The sequence below is a fragment of the Hylobates moloch genome, unplaced genomic scaffold, assembly GCF_009828535.3.
Source record: "Hylobates moloch isolate HMO894 unplaced genomic scaffold, HMol_V3 SCAFFOLD_13, whole genome shotgun sequence".
NCBI lineage: Eukaryota > Metazoa > Chordata > Mammalia > Primates > Hylobatidae > Hylobates > Hylobates moloch.
The window spans coordinates 45,285,248-45,307,078 of NW_026652288.1; the positions used below are offsets into that span (position 1 = coordinate 45,285,248).

A 21,831-nucleotide genomic window follows, 5' to 3' on the forward strand; every position below is an offset into this window, starting at 1 on the left:
TCTATCATTTCTACTGAAAACTTAAGCTTAAAAACTAAAATGAAATAAAAGCATAAAGAAATTTTACCTAGTACAAAATTAGACACAAACTGAGGTTTTAATACAGTGAATAAATTGTACTATGGATTTCACAATTATATAGTACATCTGACAACCAAAAACAGTCTATATATTTACTGAGAACTCTTCAAATGCTTCTTTGTCCCAACGAAACAAGGTGCTTAGTGGCTAGTAAGTGTTCAATACATTTATTTGGGGTAAAATTAATAAAATGTAATATAAGTGATTAACCAATGAATAACTTTATTTTGTACCCTGTACATATACCTCAAAGTAGTTTCTTTTTTAAAAAGGGCAAAAGAATAAAATTTCAATAATATTGTTTGCTTTATCAACTACTTTTTTATATTGATAATATGAAAATAAGACTCAATTTTATGTAAAGAAATTATTATTAACTTTATTCAGTTAATATTTATTACATCAAGAATAATAATTTTAAAAGGCTCCCATATGTATAGTTAATTTAGTTAGTATTATTACAAAATATTCTAAAGTTAAATAAGAAGAGAAATACAAAGATATACATTTGATATGTAAAAATTATATTATCAAGAAAATAGCTTGATAAGATCCATGAAGAACAAAATTGACAGGAATTTGAATAATATATTTTGTACTTATTTTGTATTATTTTGCTTACTGTCAGTACAATATAAAATCCTCAAAAAGTACTATCCATTGACAGAAACCATGGTCTGTTAAGTCTAGAGTGCACGTTCGAAAAGTTTAAAGAGTTCAAATTATAAATCACATATTTTCTTTCTAAATGTAGAATTCATCTTTCTTCACATAAGATATTTCTTCTACTACATTACTTTAACATCTTAAACATTTTAAGCAAATATACAAAAAATTAAAATTCACCAAAAGCAGCAAATTATGGATTAATGTTTGCTGGTGTAAAACGCATAGCAAATAGAATGAACTGACTTTAACATTAACTTTAGTCACCTTTGTAATCACAGTAACACCTTTAACAATTTGACTCATCTTTTTTTATAAGAATATAACTTAGAGCACAGAGAAATCATGTTACTAAAGTTGAGCAACTAAGTTCTGTGAGATGTGAGATAAACATAGACAGTGAGGTTTCTACATTCACCTTTGAGAAAAAGAAAAGCCAAATGCAAAACAGACCCGTTCACCAGGAGCCCTGGGGAGAGAATGGCCAAAGGTGACTAACTTTTGCCAAGGTTATAAATTCTCAAAAGTAACTCCAAAAATAGGATCATGCGAGATTTTTTTTAAATTTCCGGTTTCCAAAATTCTTCAATAATATGAGGACAGGAGAGAGGAAATGCAGATAGTCTTAGGAGAAAACCTTGATAAATAGCCTGTGTGCCCTTGGAACAGGTTATTAATTCCGTGTTTAAAACATGACAATAAGTTCTCGGCAACAGATTTCTTTATAATATTATTTTCAAGTTTCACGAAGCATTTTACACATTTCCCTTGTGAGATTATGATGTTTTTTGCATTGTAACTAAGGAGTAAAACTGAATTAATGTGCAAAATCCAAGTTTTTTATCTGAATAAAAAGTGCAAGAAATTCTAAAGAACAGAAAGCTCAGGTATATATTTTAATGGAAAACAGCAGTAAACTAATCAGAAAACACAAAAAACAAAGGTCTCACAACATAATGGAAATAATATAACACATTTCTTTTCTCATCTGAATACAATATTTTTTTCTATTCTTTTCCTGGAAAGAGTACCCACAATCCTAACATTCACTGAGTAGTGCTAACAGTGATTCTATTTTCTAAATTCTAGAATTACAATGGAGCTAAAAGTTAGCTTACAGCAGAAGAAAACAATCCACGTTAATTATCTCTTAGAGTTATAATGTAAAAAGGCATCACTTTTAACCTCGATAAGCATAAGAGAAAGATGCCATCAGTCAAATTTGCTTTCATTGTATAATTCCTTTAAAGTTTTAATACATCCTAGAAAAACCTAATTGGGGGAGGGTGGTCCTAAACACAAATATGCAAGTATTCTACCATCTTAATGGATTGTCCCTTCTTGCTGACAACAGTGGCTCACTAATGGAAAAGAATTATTGGAAAGGTGATTTGAGTACATGGTACATTTAAGACCCTTACTTTCTTAGCTATTATCCATTCAATAGAAGATACTACTGTATTTAGCCAATAGAGGAAACATGTTCAGAGAGAGAGTGCTTTAAAAATATCCTTCTAGCTCAGGACCTTGGGTTCCACTTAGCTCCCTGCCATCACTCTCAGCATGCACTGTGGTCCCACAGCTTTCTATTAAATGCGCTAACATTCTGCCACTCAGCTCAAAGTCTCAGAGTCAGCAAAAATATCTCCTCTTCTCTAAAATGAAACCCAAGCTGCCAATCCTTGTAAATTCTACTTGCAGAAGAAGTTAAATCTATCTTCTTTCCCTAATTCCCACAGGCACCAATAAATTTAGTAGCCTCCCAACTGTTATCCCAGCCTCCAATCTCTCTACTCAAAACCCCAAATCTTTGCCTAAATTGTACATCTAATACAAACGTAGACAATGGCATGCTCCTACTCAAAACTGGTCAATATCCCCTCCCCTTCCCAACATTCACATACCACAAGCATCTTCCACCCACCCAACCACACAACCACATAAGAATAACAGAGGATATGTTATAAAACATAATATGATCAGGTATATAGTTTCCATCTATTGCTATTGCCAATTATACTAGAATAGGTATTTTAATGTGCTTTGGCTTTTTACTGCCATTTGTAAAATAAGAAGTCATTATTTCTCCTGGCTTTAAAAACACTACAAAGGCATTAGTCATTAACCAGATATAAATAAATGAAGTTTGAGGCAACATTAAATCTACTGTCTCAGTCACAACTTACAGGGCATGAGATCCTTCCACACCTCAAAACAAATTTACATCTTAAATAAAACTTAAGGTAAACTTTTGTTGTTATTTCAGGATTTTTATCATAGTTTATTTTATTGTATTTTTCAATTTTGTGACAGGGTCTCACTCTTTCACCCAGGGTGGAGTGCAGTGGCAATCAAAGCTCACTGCTGTCTTGAACTCCTGGGCTCAAACTATCCTGCTTCAGCCTCCTCAGTAGGTAGGACTACAGATACATGCCACTATCCCTGGATAATTTTTAAATTTTTTTTGGAGAGACAAGGTCTGGCTATGTTGTCCAGGCTGGGATTTTAAGTTATTTTAAATAAAAGTGTAAAACCTCCATATGATGGTGTCAGAATATAACAATTTAAAAAGCAATGTAAAATTATATGGCAAAGACAGTTTATAGAAGCCATAACCATGCCCTAGAAGTTAAAGTCCAGTGGCTTCAATGCTTTTATTACCCTCTGGGTTCCCCATGGGGACTAGACTTTCTTGCTGTTCTCCTCAGCAGCAGATGGAGGACATGGACCTCTTTTGCCCTGGACTGGCACTGTGACAGGCCTCAGCCTGTTCACTAGGCTTCATTCCCCTGGGAACACCAGTTATTGCTACTATGATGCAGCATAGAATTCTTTATAAAAAGAGTTTAAAAAAAATCTAAAGGATTCTTTTTAAAAAAGGATTATTTAAAGGATTCTAAAAAAAGAAGAAGAAGCAAAAGCAAAAACAAAAACCACAAAATAAAACAACAATGACAACAAAACACTTTCATTTAGTATTAGAAGAGTTGGGTAAGACCTATACTCTACTTCTCATCTTGAACAAATTATCTAACCTCTCTAACCCCCAGGCTTCTCACCTACATACTGGACTAATATTTCCTAATGCAGACACTGCTGTTAAAATAACACTTCAATCCATTCCACACCTGATTGCTGAATTTTCAAGAAAAAATTAAGCAAGCTTGATGCAGAAATATTCTGGGCTCTCCCTTTTCCAGATATGCCTTCCTACAGAGGAGACAGATTCTGATCTGGTCTACAATGTATGATAATTTTACTAGAGCAGGTTCTTCCCATACAAGGGAAAGCCTAAGTTTTGATGATAAGTTCAAATGACCATATCCCATCTGACCATATATCCAAGCAATATTCTCCAGTTCAGCATCAATTTTAAGAATTAAATCGATGAATCAAAGGGGCTAGCTGAATATATTTTTTCCTTGTTTTTAATTAATTAACTAATTTAACCAATATATAGTGAGTAGCTAGCTACAAAACCCATTATATTATGTAGAGGAGGGATGCCGGGATAAATAAGGCAGCTTCTCTTTCCTCAAATAGTCACTCGCTGGAATAATAGACATTGGAGGCTACAAAAGGTGGGAAGCTAGGAGGAGGATGAGGGTTGAGAAATGACCTTTTAGATACAATGTTCACCACTTCGGTTATGGGCACACTAAAAGCCCAGATTTTACCACTGCACAATATATGCATGTAAGAAATATGTACTCATACCTGCTAAATAAATTAAGAAAAATTTTTAAATATTAACTTTCCCATAGTGGGAGGCTATATGTGTGTGTGTGCGTGTGTGTGTGTGTGTGTGTGCGTGTATTTTAAAACCAGAATTGTCAAAGCTAAAATAGAGTTATAAAGTAGTATTAGCAATGTCATATATTATAGAACCTTGCATAATTTAATTATCACCACATACATTCACATAGGCTAAAGGTACAAGCCAAAATAATAAAACTACCTACTCTAGGCATCTGCTGTCACATCATAAAGCTGTTAACTAATGTTAGGATTTTAATTATCAGGACAGTATCACAGAAATGTTCCCCTGTATCTAAAACCATTATACTCATTTTAACCCTATTTTTATAGACACATTAGCAAATTTGACTGATTATTCATATCAGAAACTCTCAATTCATTATTTCTGAACCATGTTATGAATGGAGAAGACTTAACATTTAAAAACTTTCCTAGGTTTAAGAGACTGCCAAAATATGTAAATCTGGCCAACTCAATATGAAAGAAAAAGCCTAATTATTTGATTGTTAGCATTTATATCAACCTACACAATCCATAGTCTATGTAAAAGAAATGAGGACATAGTGAGTGGCTTAGTGGAATATTAGGGAGAATATATTAGCAGCTGCGCATGCTCAGCTTGCCTCTATACTGATTTCTTGATGCAGTTTCAAGGTAGAAAGGCACAGAAAGGCAAAGAAGGCATGGCAAGGTATTTGGTACATAATTCACTTGAAACCTTCCACTAACTCATAGCAGTGATTTTTTTTGGTCAAATAGTTCCTATTTTTCTCTGCTACCCTTCTGTTAACTGCTGGATTCAAGTGAAAACATAGGCAAGAAAGAGTGATATCCTTTGTAGATTCCGTATTCAAACAGTTCTCCAAGGCTACCCAAAGATCCATCTTTTTCCACATAGTTAAGTGCCTTGGGGAAAGCCCCTTCTAATTTTCTGTGATTTTTAGCTTTGTCCAGGTAAATGAGATGCCAATTAGTGAAGTGTGGGAGAAGTAAGACTGTAAAATGAAAATCGAAGGAATTGACTGAAAAGCACCACAAAGATACCACACGTATTTGAGGAAAAAGAGAAATCGCATTTTACTAAAACACACCATGTGATTATTGATACCTGTTTCTTAACCACAGACTCAATAGGCCTGTGATTATAGTTTTTAAGTATCCAATTTAAAGGGATGGTATCCCTTGTATTTCAGGTGTCTGTATAAGGAATGTATTTTGTTTTGTTTTGCCTCGTACTAGAGAAAACCTAGGGTGTCAAAAGACGGCACAAACAAACTTGTAAGAGCAAAACAGCTTGCTCTTATGCACATTTTAAAACTGCTGTGAACATCTTGAACAGACATCATTTGTTTATTGGCATTAGGAGGTATGTAATACATGTTGGTTGAATTAATTAATATATTGTCCCTTGGGATGTAGCCACTGTGGTGAAGGCCTAAAAGACTGATCAAATATATGCTACCACCAGGCCTAAAGCAGACCCACCACCACTGTCAAACACAGAGAATGGGGCACTGACCGAAGTAGTCATGTCTGTGTGTCCAATTAAGAGACTCCTCTCTCAACAAAGTCTTTGAAAACGCCATTCAGACTAGGTTTTTCTCACTTGTGAAGTATTTTTAATCCAGGATCTCTTATTACAGGGTGCTGCATACTTTCCCTACTACCAAGATATTCGCATGCTTAAGTAGTGACATCAGAACAAACCTAAAGACTCACAATATAAAACAGCTAAGACAGAACAATAAGTAAAGTCAATGAAGTGAATTATTATAGAATATACAAATTTGCTTCATCTACATATGATGATGAAAAGGGACAAAGAGGAGGTATTTCAAAGCATGAAAGGTTTTTAAAAATTAAGTAAAATTACAAATTACAAAATTCACATAATTATATTAAAATGCCTCTACCACAAAGGCGCTCATCCCAAAGTTTTGGATACTTTCCTATCTATATCTGAATAAAGAAAATGAATCTAGAAAATACAGGATTTGAGGAATAACTTAGTAATAATAATAGCTACCACTTAATTAGTCCCTACAATATGCCAAGTATTAATAGTATTCTAAGCACTTAACACAAATTAATAGTTAATTCTCACAACAGCCCTATAAAGAACTTGTATTGTCCTCATTTTACAGATGAAATAGCTGATGCTCAAACAGATTATAATTAGTAAGCATCGGAGGCAGCATTTGAACCCAACACCCCAAGATCCATATTCTGTACTCTTAATAAGAACAGGCATGGTTAAGCTGGTTCCCTTAGTAAACTATGTATCCAAAAGGAACCATATGAGATATTACAACCTAGCCCTATGATCATACTTACCATGGAACAAAAAATTCAATCAAAGCAGCAAATACCCCTATGACTGACCTAATAACCTCTTGGCATAAACCACTGTTTCTACTCTGAGGCTCTGTGTAATTTCACAGTGTTGAGTTGCATTTGTTTTCTGTTGCTGCTGTTAACAACCACAAATACAATGGCTTCAAGCAGCACAAATTTATTGTCTTACAATTTCAGAGGTCAGAAGTCTGAAATGAGTCTCACTGAACTAAAATCAAGGTGTGAGTGGAAGGTTTAGGAGAGAATCTGTTTCCTTGCTTTTCCATACTCTGAAAGCCACCACCGGCATTCTTTGGCTTCTGGCTGCATTCCTACATCAACAAACCATCAAGGTTGGATGGAGTATCTTTCATGCTGCCTTCTCTCTTTCATTTATAAGGATCCTAGTGATTACATTGGGCCCATGCACATAATCGAGGATAATTTCAAAGTCACCTGATTAGCAACCTTAATTACATCTGCAACCTTAATTCTCCCCTTACCATGTAATATAACATATTCAGAAGTGGCAGAGATTAAGATGTGGGGGTCCATTATTCTGTTTACTACATAGATATACCAAGATTTGTTCATGAACTTAAGGTAGAAGACAGAGTACATGATACAACAGAGGTAAAAGACAGAATACAACCATACAGTTGGTCTAGGAATTGTTCACAACAAACAGGTAATATAACTTTGTAAACTTACCATACTACTCTTATAAACTATTTAAAATATGTAGCAATCCAATGCAAAAATACAAATTTGACCAATTGAATACAGTTGGTTACATTTATTTGAAAGAGTATAGGCTAGTTATAAGAACAGACTACAGAAAAGAATATAGACTGTTTATAAGAACATTGGATTTTAAATTATCTCCCTTATATGTTATGCAGTCTTCAGCAAGACACAATGCAGAGCATCAGTTTTCTCATCTGCACAGAGAGGATTAAAATCCCTGACCTGCTTTACACCAAGATTGTATGAAGGATTAAATCAGATTGAATCATGAGTGTGGAAACTTTGTGAGTGATAAAGCCCTTTGCAAACAAAACATGAGTGTAAAAAAACCCCAATATGATTATTTTTCAAAATGTAGTTTTTTTTTTTAAAAAAAGTGCCAATGATAAAGGTAAATAACTAAAAGTATATACCTCTAGTTTTCTCATTTATTTTAAAACCAGAATTCATGTTAGTAATAAAAATAGAATATAATTCTATTATTATGATTGAAACTTAATCATTTACTACTTTATAATCATTTTAATGAAGGAAGTTTATATTTAGCTTCTTTTTATATACAGAGAAACTGAGACTTAGTCTCTTGACCAAGATCACACAGTATATTGGATCATGGAAACACTAGAAGCTAAAAGTACCAACTTTAAGTAAGATATGTCCTATTTTAGAAAATGAATTAAAACAGTAGTCATGCCAATATTACCATTCACATTAAGATTTACCAACTGCATAAAGAGCATGACTTACAACAGCTAGATGGAAGAAAACATCATTATACACCAAGGATACTCACAGAGTAACTCTGTTGGCACCAAGAGTCCTAGAGTCTTTGGTTCCCCAGATCGCCTTGTTTCAGGTTTCACAGGAAAGTATCACATCTTAAGATTGACTCCTAGAAGAATCAAAGAATATAGTAACCATCTAAATATTTCAATGCATGTTTAGAAAAATGAAAAATATATCCAACTCCATATCTGAAAGACTTAACATGTAGCTTTCTATTGCACTGGCTGAAAATGCTATTTACCTTCTCTTAAAGCTCCAAGCATTTATTTAAAGGCCTATTTAGATATAAACAGATCATTTAGTTAAATTTGTTCACATCACCACTAGCCCTATGTTATAATTATGGCATCTGCCTGCCTTTATTTGTGCCTGCCTTTATATTTTCTGTCCCAAGTACAATTTCTCAAGGTGCAGAGGATTTCCTGCCAAAACATCAGAGAGACTCATTTCAGTCATTTGGGATTTCAAACCAATAGCTTGTTTTTAACTTTTGAGTGATGTTTCTCTCCATTTTTGGTACAAAAATATATGTGAGTGTGTGTGTGTGCATGCCTATGTGTGTGTTTATAAAGTAACATCTTGAAATTTTTTACATAAATACATAAAACTATTTACATTAAATGTCTTAATTAAAGATTGAAGCAACATTTCAGTGACACAACTAAGGTTTAACAATACATCAGAAATATTATAAAAATATAACCAATGTTTCATCATCAGTTCTTGTATGTTCTTTGACGATATGAACCTTGAAACAAGTTTTTCATTTCTCTTCTTTACTTGAAAACAAAGGATATACTAGTATTTACCCCAAAATTGTGACTATTGAATTAAGCTAGTTAACATTTGTAAAATATCAATATATACAGTGTTTGGCAATGAAATTATAACAACTTGAATACTAATTGTTATTAATTGCTATTAATAAAAATTGTTGAATGAACAATTGTTATTGATTGTAATAACTGTTATTAATAGTTAATTAATAACATTAACTATTAATACCTATTAACTGTTAACTCTTCTCTTAAAGCTCCAAGGTTCTATTTAAAGACTCCTTTAGATACAGATTATTTAAATTTGTTCACATCACCACTAACCCTATGTTATAATTACAGCACCCCACAATAGTTGATTAAAATATAATTATTGATAATAACATTAATTAATTATATTAATATTACTACTTAAGACAGTTAAAAAAATTGGAATATATAGATGAATAAACACTAAATCCCTGCTGCTTCTTTATTTAAAAAGTAAGATATTTAAGTATACAAATTATGATATTTATCTTATTATTAAACCAATATAATCAACTTTGAGATGTAATCAAGAAAAATCAGATTGTTCTACAGTAGTATAGTGCAGTGCAAAAGGTTTTTAAAATATAAAAAAATCACATGAGTAAGGCCAAAGAAAACAGAACAGAAATAGTCTGAGGTCATTTTGATAGCACTTGTAATGTTATGTGATTTAACCAGAGAACCTTGATATTGTAATCTAAAATGGAAGGAATTTTAGGTTGATAATCAATTGTTTCCTTCATAAATTCCAAAACTATAATAAGCAGACCATGTATATACATTGTAATTTAGTAAAAATTACACAAAAAATCTTGTGAATTTTACATGCAAATACCTCCTTAAAACAATAATTAAATTCACTTGAATTTAGAATTAATATTAAGATATACTTCACAAAATTACTGGTATTATTATACCACAATAATTAAAATTTATATAGTAAATATTTTTAAAACATAACATCTTACTCTAACTTTCTGATTCAGTAACTACCACTAAAATTATATAACTTTGAATTTATTTCATATATAGGTATGGTGACAAATTGGTATTATTTGCTGTAATCCATTTTTGTCTGCATAATTATATTTCTTGCCTCATACCTAACAAGCGAGATCTCCCACATTTTGATTCTCATGTGAAATAATATTACTAATATTTGAGAATCATTAGTTAAGGAAGTTTTCTTTCTCTTTTCTTTTTTATTCCTCAACTAAAAATTTGTTTTAACAATGTGACTTTAGAAATTCTCTGGTTTTTCTCTACAACATTAGAATATTACAGTTAATTTTAGTTCACAGTATTTTGTTCTGCAAAAATAGGGCAGTAAAAGTTTCATTTGTCTTAAAGAGGGATTTTATTTCTTCTAAACAGGTGCAAACCTTAAAAGTTATATGTTTGTGGGCTAATATGTAAAACAACAAAGAGTAATTTGACAGTTATATAATCATGTCTACCAAATAAAGATTTTTTAAAACGAAAGGTAGTTAAAATGAAATAAAATGTTTTCTATTTGTTTCAGCATGCCTTTTCATCTTCCAAGTAACTTTTACCTTGTACAAAAGTTAGAATACCTGACCTTCTGAAGCATGCATGTGCAAATCACAGATAAGTTCTACAAAGACTTTTATTTATATTAAAAGGCAACTTTTTCATAATTTCTTTAATATAAAACCAAGAGCAAAAGTGTATGCTATATTTACTTTTCTAGAAAGGTTCATAAACTAAGAGAAACTCCTTGATCTGTTTTACTGAAAATAAAATTAACACAAATAAGAAGGAACAGGAAAGAAAAAAAAAAGGAATCTCTAGGCCTTTGGAAGTCTAGGTTAATGTTTAATTTCTCATCCAATTATCAGGTAGGAAATAGTATGGTATTTTTAATTCTGTAATTTCAGAGATCATTATTTAGGTGATTTAAATGACCGTACTTTTTAGAAACGGCCAGCAGCTACTTCAATACTGCTATTTTAATAGAATACTCTGGGTGTCATAAAGTTCCATGTCTGGTGTAACTCATAATTAATTGACTTAAGAATTTTAGTTACAACCAAAATGCATTACCCAGGGTTCATGATCTCTTCCAACTCATGAAACAAATTTTAATCAAGACAGAAATGAAATATATTTTTGCAAAGGTGCTTATTCAAAGGGCTAGGAATGTATGATGTAATAGGGGAAATACGTTACTCATGTTTACACCTGGTTGATTATTATATACAGGATAATAAAAGTGAAAAATTATGTCAGCTGACATATGTAATTTTATTAATTTATTTCACAAAATAAATAAATGTCCTCCAAAAATAAGAGACTGTTTTAGAAACCACAGTAAATCTAAAAGGAGTATTTAAAACTATGTAAATCCACACTCAAATTTTCAGAAAATCAGCAAACAATCTACTCTCTAAGGAGAGAGAGTTTCTCCCTTTAACTCAACAGCACCATCCAATCATGTTTATAAATTCTCATTAGGGCTGAAAAAAAAGTTCCTTGAATAAAATATTTATTAATACCTCAAGCTTAGTTCTATACCATATGATAGTCGTTAGCATTAGTAATAAAGCCAAAATAACTGTGAAACCATCTACTATCTTCTTTTAAATCGTTTTTGCTTTTCCCTTTCTCAAGCCCAGAAAGCATGTTTGTTTTGGAAGCAACTGGAAAATGCTACAAAAGGAGAACTTAAAGTGAATGACTAATGATCAAAGCAAAAATGTAAAATCACATCAGCTGATGAGTGGCTGACTAACTCAAGGTTGAAGAATGTGAGGGCATTGTGGCAAAGCTGAAGAGTAACATTTCTTTTGCTGGTAAATGACAGGCATGAGACACCACATCATACTCTTAGATGTCCAAAAGCAAATCCATTGTTTTAAGTTTACATAACCAGCAAAGGTGATCTTTGAAAGTCACTGGAGACAGATTCTAAAAAGCCATGTTACAAACAGCTACATGTACATAACTGTAAACACTATTTACAGCTATGGTATATAGCTGTTTTCATGGTTGACATAAGAAATTCTATGGTACTCCTTAATAAGTAGTATAACTTAAAATCTCTAAGCAAGGGTAATACAGTTACATGAATGGAATCTAAGGAAATGGCCTACATCATCATATACTGAAAATGAGTAACAAAAACACTAGAACAATAAGCTTTGATCTCAAAACTTTAACAAAATTACTGAGTTCACTAATCTTGTTCTCACTTCTTTGTTATGGAGACATTAATAGCCTACCCTTTTCCTAATTGAGGAAGTCAAAGATGAAAGAAAAATCAATAAACACTGAAAAAATATAATTTGTTGAGTGGTGTATTGAAAATTAACCATGAAGAGGGGCAAAGCCAAGACACACTGCAAAGGCAAATCGTACCAAGCTTGTCTTGGAATGTTGCCATACTCAGTTTATCATCTTACTTTGAGGGAAGCATGGGTGGTTTTGAGAGGGGCTCTGCATGGGAGTAAGAGAGAAGCATAAATAGTAGCTTCTTTTAGCTACCATCTCCCCATGGCAAAATTTACATTTATTTTTCACTCTATTAAGCAAATAGTACGCTAGAGCTTTTAGCAATTTTATTTTTACATACAATTAAGATGGACAAATATGATGTGGTGCTTTTAAGTATGTGCCTCAAAGACCTACCACTAGAGGGAGTATAACTGACCAAGGGCTCACGCTGCTGAGCTCTGAAATCCATTGCTGAATTTGCATGGAGTCCACACGTCCCACAGGCGCCTCCCAACCCACGCCTGAGCACACCAAGGATATCAAAGCAGACCCACTCCTGGGACATAATTATATGTGAATAGATATATTCACTGAACTATAGTGAATAGATTGGAACTACAGAGAGATAGATTTTTGTTCAATATAAGTATGACTTCATAGTCAAAGACATCTAAAAGTAAAATGGGCACTCTAGTCCTCTCAATCACTCTTTGATAATGGTAAAATCTCCATTTTACAGAAGAGGAAATACTCGGCTTGGAGAAGTCAAGTTCTCAGGGGTATACAGCTTTAAGGGTAGAGACAATATTCCAACTTTGATCTTGCTCACCGTTTCCACAATACCAGTTAGAAGAAATATCTTTCATGAAAAGACACCAAATGGATATGCATCAGCCATAAATAGGTGGCTGGACTATGTGGTGTATAAAAACACTTCTAGTGCTAAACTTTGATGAACTGTATGCTTAGAATTCACTTCATAATACCATATCTCCTTTATTTTGTATAAGACACACACTCTTTTTCATGTCTTGTGAAACAAGTAAATCTACAGACCCAATTTAAATTTTCGTTACAGTTATTTAAGTGCTCAGGTAAGACTATGCCCTTTTAAAATTTAACAATGGAAATTAATATCATCAAGTGGGTATCTGTTCTAATAAGCAAAAAAGGATATATATAAATCCTAAACACTAAATATTAATATAATGTAATGCCTTGAAAAAGTGAAATATTAGACCAATATCTATAAAATTTGTACTAATATTTTTAGAACTTTTTTTTTTTTGGTGGGGAGGGGGGATGGAGTTCCACTCTTATAGCCCAGGCTGGAGTGCAATGGCACAATCTCAGCTCACTGCAACCTCCACCTCCAAGGTTCAAGTGATTCTCCAGCCTCAGCTTCCCAAGTTGCTGGGATTACAGGTGCCCGCCACCATGCCTGGCTAATTTTTGTATTTTTAGTAGAGACGGGGTTTTGCCATGTTGGCCAGGCTGGTCTTGAACTCCTCACCTCAGGTGATCCGCCTGCCTCAGCATCGCCAAGTGCCGGTATTACAGGTGTGAGCCACCTTGTCTGGCCTAGAACTTTTAAAGTAAAATACTATTAAGCAAGGCCACAAAACCAGAGGTATAGATCCAGCTAATATCATCCAAATCTTCCATTGATCTGACCAACAAGACTCCTATATCAGCCCCAACCACCACTGAACTTTGAGCACTGTCATCCTCACTTAGCTCAAATAATAATGTGGTTGAAAGTCAGGTCATGGCAGTATTTGGAAACGAAATAGCAAAACATCTTTAAACCAAAGCTCTGTTTACAAATTTAAAGCCACTAAATTCCACTGATGCCTCTTGTCTCTCACTCTCAAGCCCCAAATAAACTGTTTCCTCTAATCACTAATCCTCTTTCGCAATCTCTCACTTACACAGCTATGCACTTTTTCCCTTTTGGTTCATGCTCTCCACCCTACCATACTCCTTTTGATGTCCTTCTCAACCTTGTCCGTTGTACACTCTATGACTCCCATTTTTTAATAAGCAAACTTGCTTATTCCTAACTGAGACATTAGGTTGTCCCCAAATTGTTTTCTCCTTGAAAGCCTGATTTATATAAGTAAGTCATCGTCTTCATGCATTCATATCAAGATAGAGTCTCAGAATAATCCTACTTCCATTTTGTGGCTTTTGTGTCATTACTTTTCCACTTTCATGCAAAAAATTCTTTTTCACTTAACGTTCACTTCACCAATCTGTATCACTCTGAATACTAGGACTCATCAGCTTTTAGGTCATTCCTTTGAAATCCATTTCTCCTGATTCCAAAATCACACCAAAATCAATATTGATAATCAATACCTATGTACTACAATCAATAATCTATCCATAGAATTCATGATCTGTAGTTCAACTCTCATTTCAGAAAACTATTTCCAACTTGGATCTCATGGCCACTCTGAATGCCCCTATCACTAGAGGCTTAAACATTGATGTTCTACTTACCAATTAGTTCCCTATATTTCACACGCAATCAAAAATATTTTATTTCTATCAATCCTGTCCTGGAATCCTCTTGAGACTGGTTAGTCTCTTGATATATCTTCTCCTAAACTATGAGCCCTTTTTTAGCGTCACTTTTTCGTCTCTGTTCAGCTGCAATGTTTCTTCACTCAAATCCCAGTTATGCTACATCATGGTAAATCTATGTTGAGAAAATTACAGACCTGAATCCTCAGTTGGTTTTTAGAAAGTGGGAACAATATTTATTCCTCATAGAAAAAAAAGGTTTAAATGTGGCAACGTATATAATGTACTAAGCACAATTACTAACACATCATATGTACTCAGTAAATATTAATATCATCTATAATCAATCACTAACAATCTCAAGTCCCTCATGCCTATGTCTTCTTGCAACAAGAAGTCTGAAAATTCCAAACTTGGAATGGACTATGCAATTATTGCATTAAATAGAGCTAAGGGAAATGGATTAATTGCACAGATTGATACCACTACATATTTATATATTTCAATTTCAGCAGGACCCCAAGGCCTGACCAGTAAGCTCTTCATACATATCTTGGTATCTTCCTCTCCTCCATTACAGTTCTAACATCATCCCTTAACCTGAAGTTCCCTAAATATCCTCAGTCTCCCCCTGCAGTTGACCTGGCTTCTTATTGTTGTTGTTCTTGTTGTTGCTGAGACAAGGTCTCACTCTGTCACCCAGGTTGGAGTGCAGTGGCACAATAACGGCTCACTGCAGCTTTTACCTCGCCAAGTTCAGGTGATGCTCCCACCTCAGCCTCCCAAATAGCAGGGACTACAGGCATGTTCTACCACATCTGGCTAATTTTTGTATTTTTTTTTTTGTAGTGACCATGTTTTGTGGTCACCATGTTGCCCAGGCTGATCTCAAACTCCTGGCATCAAGCGATGCTCCCAACTAGACCTCCCAAAGTGCTGGGCTTACAGGAATGAGCCACACACCCGACTGACCTGGCTTCTTATTTAAATAAAAAATTAATGCTATCAGATCAGGCATGAACTCCCACAACATCTTGGTTACCTGGGCACATTTCTGTATCTCTATTAGTCCTTCACTCATTTTCTTCTGCTTCTGCCATGAAGGTGGGCCCCTTTCTGGTCACCAAACACAACTTTACCTGATGTGATCAATTCTTCATGAAACTTACAGTGTATTAGTACATTCTCAAGTTGCTATAAGGACATACCCGAGACAGGATAATTTGTAAAGGAAAGAGGTTTAATTGACTCACAATTCCACAGGGCTGGGGAGGCCTCGGGAAACTTACAATCATGGTGGAAGGGGAAGCAAACACATCCTTCTTCACATGGCAGCAGAAAGGAGAAGAATGAGAGCTGAATGAAGAGGGAAGTCCCTCATAAAACCATCAGATCTCATAAGAACTCACTCACTATCACAGGAACAGCACAGGGGTAAGAGCCTCCATGATTACATTACCTCCCATCAGGTCCCCTCCCACGACACATGGGGATTATGGGAACTACAATTCGAGGTGAGATTTGGGTAGGGACAGAGCCAACCATATCATTCCACCCCCAGCCCCTCCCAAATCTTATGTCCTCACATTTCAAAACACAATCATGCCCTTCCCAACAGTTCTCCAAAGTCTTAAATCATTTCAGCATTAACCCAAAAGTCCAAGTCCATAGTCCTATCTGAGATGAGGCAAGTCCCTTCTGTCTATGAACCTGCAAAATCAAAAGCATGTTAGTTACTTCCTAGATACAATGGGGGTACAGGCATTGGGTAAATAAACCCACTCCAAATGGAAGAAATTGGCCAAAACAAGGGGCTACAGGCTCATGCAAGTCTGAAATCCACTAGGACAGTCATTAAACTTTCAGGTTCCAAAAGCTGACTTACTCCATTTCTCACATCTGGGTCACAATGACCCAAGAGCAAGAAGTGAGCTCCCATGGCCTTAAACAGCTCTGCCCCTGTGGCTTTGCATGGTATAGCCCCCCTCCTGGCTGCTTTCATGGGCTGGAGTTGAGTGCCTGCAGCTTTTCCAGGTGCACAATGCAAGCTGTTGGTGGATCTACCATTCTGGGTTCCAGGGGATGGTGGCCCTCTTCTTACAACTTCGCTAGGCAATGCCCCTGTGGGGTCTCTGTATGGGGCTTCCAACCACACATTCACCTTCTGCACTGCCCAAGCGCTAGCAGAGATTCTCCATGAGAGCTCCACCCCTGCAGCACACTTGTGCCTGGACATCAAGGTATTTCCATACATCCTCTGAAATCTAGGTGGAGGTCTCCAAACCTGAAATCTTATCTTCTATGCACCTGCAGGACCAATACCATGTGGAAGCTTCCAAGCCTTAGGGCTTGCACCCTCTGAAGCAATGGCTTGAGCTGTACCTTGGCCCCTTTTAGCCATGGCTGGAGTGGCTGAGATACAGAGCATCCAGTCTTGAGGCTGCACACAGCACGGGGGCCCTGGGCCCAGCCCAGGAAATGATTTTTCCCTCCTAGGCCTCCAGGCCTGTGATGGAAGGGGCTGCTGTGAAGGTCTCTGACATGCCCTGGAGACATTTTCCCCACAGTCTTGGTGATTAACATTTGGTTCCTCATTACCTATGCAAATTTCTGCAGCAAGCTTGAATTTCTCCCCAGAAAATGGGTTTTTCTTTTCTATCGTATTGTTAGGCTGCAAATTTTCCAAACTTTTATGCTCTACTTACTTTTGAACATTTTGCCGCTTAGAAATTACTACCACCAGATACCCTAAATCCTCTCCCTCAAGGTCAAATTCCACAAATCTCTACAGCAGGGGCAAAATGCTGCTGGTCTCTTTGCATAGCAAGAGTGACTTTTACTCCAGTTCCCAACAAGTTCCTCATCTCCATCTGAGACCACCTAAGCCTGGACTTCATTGTTCATATTACTATCAGCATTTTGGTCAAAGCCATTCAACAAGTCTCTATAAAGTTCCAAACTTCCCCACATTTTCCTGTCTTTTTCTGAGCCCACCAAACTGTTCCAACCTCAGCCTGTTACCCAGTTCCAAAGTTGCTTCCACATTTTTGGGTACCTTATAGCAGCACCCTACTCTCTTTGGTTCTAATTTACTGTATTAATCTGTTCTCATGCTGGTATGAGGACACACCCAAGACTCGGTAATATATAAAGGAAAGAGGCTTAATTGACTCACCATCGCACAGGGTTTGGAGGGCCTCAGGAAGCTTACAATTACAGTAGAATGGCAAGCAAATACAGCCTTCTTCACTTGGCAGCAGGAAGAAGAATGTGAGCCAAGCAAAGGGGAAAGCCCCTTATAAAACCATCAAATCTTGTGAGAACTCATTTACTATCATAAGAACAGTATGGAGGCAAAAGCCCCCATGATTAAATTACCCTCCCACTGGGTCTGTCCCACAGCGTGTGGTGATTATGGGAACTACAATTCAAGATGAGATTTTGGTGGGGACATAGCCCAACCACATCAAATGGTTTTGCTATCTGATCTGACCCTATGCCATTGCTTTATTCTCTTTTAGCGTCATGTCTTCCCTTGTACTACATCCAATAATAACACTGAACTAATTTAACTTTCTAGCCTGAATAGATGTCAGTGCCTATTAAGAAATCCTCTTACTCACCTTTCTGTTGAGCAAGCTCCTATTTATTCCTCAAGACCCAATTTAAAGGTTTCTCCCCTGTGAGAGTGGTACACAAGAAAGACATAAGAGATAATGAAGAGTACTAACAGGATAAAGAAACTCCAGGAAAAACAATAATAAGGAAGGCTCATAATGTTTAAAGTTGATAAATGATAATGGGTTTCAATTATGATATTGGATTTCATGCTTAACTTCTATCTTTCACGTACATTTTTACTTACTTCATGAAAATCATTTCAACCACTTTCTAACAGCATTAACAAATAGAGTCTTAAGCCTCACAGGTTTGCAAATAATTACAAAAATATATCCAACTGTCAGGAAATTATGTTTTCTATCTGTTATAAAGAAATTTTGAAAGGGGAAGGAGGAACTTCAGAAGTAAAGTTACAACACACATTTGTTGGCGAGAAAATAAAAATAAAATAAACAGATCATTAACTTAGAAATTTTTTTGCAATCAGAAATTAGTTAAGCACCAGTTATTTATGATATTATATTACAGGTCCAAGGTAACTTCTAAAACTAAAATGTTAGACTTTATAACTGTTTTCATTTTTGTTTTTTGTTTTTGAGAAAGAGTCTCACCCTGTTGCCCAGGCTGGAGTGCATTTTCTTGGCTTAATGCAGTTTCCACCTCCACGCTCAAGCAATTCTCGTGCCTCAGCCTCCCAAGTAGCTGGGATTACAGGCATGCGCCAACATGTTTGGCTAATTTTTGTATTTTTAGTAGAGATGGGATTTCATCATGTTGACCAGGCTGGTCTCGAACTCCTGACATCAAGTAATCCACCCACCTCAGCCTCCCAAAGTGCTAGGATTACAGTCATGAGCTACTGTGCCCAGCCAAGACTTTATAACTTTTGATGCACACTAAAGCAAGGGTCTAGGTTGTCGTTAACATCCGGCAAAGTTTCACATAGTTTTGCTTTGCTTTGTTTGTATTTTTTTGTTTTTTATTTATTTTGACCACCCACCTTTACTAAGTTCTAAATGAAATAAATTCTCCTGTTATATTACTATTTTGATTTTATGCCAAATGTTATCAATATTTTAAGCCAAATATTCAAACTTATCAAATGCTGTATCCATATTTCCGATTCAAAATCTGCCATATGCTCAGAGTTGCAGCAGGACAGATACTGCTTTTTTAAAGGGCAACCTAAGAGTTATCTCCATGGATAATTATGTTCTTTTGTGAACTGATGTAGGTCATTGTTGAAATAGTTTCAAAGTCACTCTCCAAAACTGAAATACAGATGTGAAATTTGGTAAATTTTCAGAAACTACTGAAGTGTAACACCACGATTTTCTTCAAGAATACCACATAGTTTGCCAAAATTCCCTCTGTGCTGTGAAAAGACTGCTAGAAGACCAACATTTTCAGACTGCTCAGCTTGATTACACTGGTGTGGTACCATTTATCTAAAGCTATTTTAAGCATCTTCTTGAATTACAGTAAGCTATATTGTAAATCTAATTACATTTGCCCACAGGGAAGGAAGTACATAAGAAGCCTGCTCTGTAATCTGCTTAATAAAAGGCACTCCAGTTTTCTTCATAGCATTTATCAAAAATTGTCATTATACAGTTGTTTATATTTCTAAGGCCAGTCTCTTCCACTGTAACTTCCATGCGGATATATGGATATGTTACATATGCAGTACCTAGCAGTGCCTAGAGGGCCAATAAATGTTTGATGACTGAATGAACAAATGCATAACTATGTAAGAGACAACTAGATTTATAGACATTTATGCTTACCACTTTCAACTTGTGCCGAAAACTTATATGTATATTAGAGACTCTTGGGGTCACAGTGCAGAGTAGTGTAAGTACAGATTTTCAATTCAAATGGAATGGATTTAATGTCAGAAATGTTATTAGTTCTATGATCAAAGACAATTGGATTGAGCTTTCTTACCCTCTGTTTCCTCATCTGTAAAATGTGAATAATTACATTGGAGTAAATATTCAAGTTAATGCATATGAAAGTATGCAGCATAGTCTGTGGCAGAAAGCAAAGTCTAAATCAAGGAAGTAATATTTATTAATATTTTATACAGAATCTAAGTGAATTATATTAATCTAATTATCCAAGTGCTTTTAAAAATTGACAACATAAATGTATTCTGAGGATATGCTGGCAGTGATAACTCATCAATAATCTATGGCTCTACAATAAACTTTCCAACATCCTTTGTGCCTGTATTCCCAATTATTATAAGGTTTTTCAACAAGTTACTTTCAACTAAATTTCAAAATTCTTTACTCTGTGCACAATTTCCAAATTCTTCACAACAATTATGGAATCTATCTCAACTGAGCTCTATAAAGACCATCTTAATTGATGGTTAGTCAATTCTCTAGTCTAGATTGCATGTTCTTCCTCAATCAATTTTTATTTCATTATTGCCCATTGATTCTATAACTTTGACTACTATCACAGTGGAAAAAGTCATCATCACTGAATTGTGCTCTCTCCCTCTATACCTTCCTTGAGGCTCTATCTTCTGCATGAAGAATCAGATCCATCTTCATTCTTAACTTTTATTCATCCACTAATGCAATGTACATTTACTGTGCACCATCTATAAGACAGGTACTGTGTTATACTTTAGAGTTACGAAGATTAACACATAAAATCCTGAGTATCAAAAAGGTCACAATCTCGTAGGAGATGCAAAGGAAGAAACATAATTATGAAAAATATGGTAAGCAAAATAAATATGTGCATGATTTTATGGGAACACTAAGAAAGGATATCTAACCACCCTGGGGCGAATGAAGGGCAGAAATAGGTTCCAGGAAAAAAGAATGGTTAGAATAATTGTTAAAGGACAAGGAGGAATCAATGGGCTAACAGGACTATAGGTAAGGAATTCCAAGCCTGAGGGTCAAAATGAAGCACGGAAACAAAGGATAATGAATCTGTACAGGAAATGCTAACAGAGCAAATTCATTTTGAAATACTTGTTAGATCATCCATGCAGTTCATAAACTTTGTCTCCAGAATGTAAATGTATAAGAAAGGACTTAATTTAGATTGTGTTTAAATTGAAATGAATTAGCATTATATTTTTTAAATTGATACTTTTTTTGTAACACTATATAAAGCAATATTAGAAAACACATGGTTTGCTAAATGCTACTCAGTGTTTCAGGGCACATAGATACAGTTTTGATAATCCAAAATGGTGAAGTATAACCACTATTATACATCTTCCCACCAAGGACAAACTCTA

The 21,831-nt window shown here is 35.1% G+C and overlaps 1 protein-coding gene across 1 annotated transcript in view; it reads right to left on the reverse strand.

The window, feature by feature from the left end:
- SLC16A7 (solute carrier family 16 member 7) overlaps nucleotides 1-21,831 on the reverse strand; it is a 178,507-nt gene that overhangs the window by 110,948 nt on the left and 45,728 nt on the right. The window contains exon 2 of the mRNA XM_032173201.2: nucleotides 8,381-8,479. The gene's annotated coding sequence lies outside the window, so the exon portion shown is untranslated. The remainder of the gene's footprint in view (nucleotides 1-8,380; nucleotides 8,480-21,831) is intronic.